The following is a 2,175-nucleotide window of genomic DNA, read 5'->3' on the forward strand; positions in this document are numbered from 1 at the left end:
GTATAAAACCTGTGTCACAAAAACTTCGTTCTCTTACTTCATCATATAAAGGGAATCACGTGAGAGAGCATTGCGTTTGCCTTAAGGATCGGTGCGTTGCTTCTTTTTGAAGTGATAGGGCGCATAAAATTTAAGAGCTCATTACCTTTGTGAATGGTGAATTTTATAAAGGAGTTCGCTTTTCACCAAATTTGTCGTGGACAAATAATTTTTTGGTGAAGTATATTTATCTGTCGAGGGCAGACTTTATTTGTGAATATGTTTAGATAGTCCTCATACACCTCGTACAATCAATGCATCCGCCATGTTGAAAAAAATGGCAGATCGGGGGGGAAGTACAGATCGTGAATCAATGTCAGTACCAGTTAAATTCCACTGAATAACATTTTTCAAGCAAAAATGTTTTTGACCGTATACGTGCGGCAACTATTACAAAAAAATTCTGCCTGTGCCCAAGAAAAACAAGACACGCCACGTGCAAGTAGTTGTAATAGTATAGCCACGAATATCACGCATCCATGAAATGAAGTTACCTGTGGAAAATGGAAATTCTCAGCAGAACTTTGATAATTTAGCCAAGTGTTTTGATATGTTAACAAACAGCAGGATTTCGAGGACTGAAATCGAGCACAGTCGAACTGATTTCTGATCAAAATCAGAACAACCCATTTAACGACTATGAATCAGAAGGCTATTCAGATCATGACTCTGTGATTGGCAATAGTGTCATAAACTCAAAAGCAGAAATGACTAAGAGTGTGAATGATTCATTATCGAAAACAAAAAAAATATCGGGTTCGATATCCGGGAAAAAAACAAGATTCCGGGAAAAGTGTAAACCAAAGTGGGTCAAAATCGCAATTTCTGAAAGTTGTTGCTGAACAAATTACTTCACAAGACATTTCAACAGATCCAATATTAATACACAAAGACTTGGCAAAGCTTGTTGGTGATCTGATGTTCAAAGTTAAAGTTGACACAAAGTTAACATACCAAGCTAAAGACTCTGCTGAATAAATCAAAGGACCGGAAAATTGTGAGAGTTTGATCTGTACAAAAGTTGACGAATTAATCTGGACCAGATTGCAAGTAGCTACCAAATCATTTGAAAGCAGGTTTTACCATGCTTAATTATTTTTGGTTAAAAGTGTTACAGTTCTGGTGAGCATTTTGGAAAAAAAATATATTGTGTCGAACAAAGATCTAGAATAAGAAGACTTAGTCAGAGAACTGATAAAATCTATCGAATTATGCTTAGTTTTTCAAATTATGAACTTAACATGTGAAGAAGAGAATGCTTGAAAGGTGATATAGACAGTGTTAACTACCTATCTCTTTTCTCTTTTGGTGTACCGATAAACCAGTATTTGTTTGGTCGAGAACTGGGAAAGTGACTGGATGAAATAGAAAAATAACAAGCAGTCAACAAAGTCATGACTAGCAAAACTGCAAACAAAGATGAAGTTATCAAGGAAACCGAGATCGGCGTTTTCATCCGTATTCCCGAAAAATGTTTCAGGGTAATTACAGAGGTAGAAATGTACCTTTTTAGACCAGATTCCCAGGAAAGGAGATTACAACAGGAAGTTCTCAAAAGGAAACAGGAACTTCAAACAAGAAGGAATATTTCAAGTTCAATGAGGTAAGAACTATGAAAGTCAATTTTCATACAGAGTCAATTGATGTTTTAATGCCAGAAAATGTAAGAGCCCGCAGACTGAAACAATTTTCAAAGGAATGGAAAGAAATTAATATTATAAATCTGTTGATTTAAAAGATGTTTATTATTCAGCACCTCTGGTAGAAGAACAAAGAAAGTACATGTGATTTACTAGAATATCGGAAGGAGAATTGTTTCATATACTTCTCTTGTTATGGGAATAGCTTGTAGTCAAAAAAAAAAAAAAAAAAAAAAAAAAAAAAAAAAAAAAAAAAAAAAAAATTACCAACATGATACTTGTGTTATCAGACATTAAAACTAGGTTTCGCTAATGTCCCTTACATAGATGATGTATATTTGCAAGAAAGTAGTATGATGTATATTTGCAAGGAAGTAGTCAGTATGATTGTTGGAAGAATGTCGAGGGATTATACTGAACATTGATAAATCAGTTTTTATTCCCAAACAAGAAATAGTGTTTTTAGGTTTCATTTTGAATTCAGTGAACATGACTG

General features: G+C 34.3%; 1 pseudogene; it reads left to right on the forward strand.

Moving 5' to 3' along the window:
- Positions 1-523: 523 nt before the first annotated feature.
- Positions 524-1,641, forward strand: LOC133194218 (uncharacterized; annotated as a pseudogene).
- The last annotated feature ends 534 nt before the right edge of the window (positions 1,642-2,175 follow it).

Source organism: Saccostrea echinata, unplaced genomic scaffold (assembly GCF_033153115.1).
Source record: "Saccostrea echinata isolate AGI-Se365-2 ecotype Australia unplaced genomic scaffold, CSIRO_AGI_Sech_v1 ptg000029l, whole genome shotgun sequence".
NCBI lineage: Eukaryota > Metazoa > Mollusca > Bivalvia > Ostreida > Ostreidae > Saccostrea > Saccostrea echinata.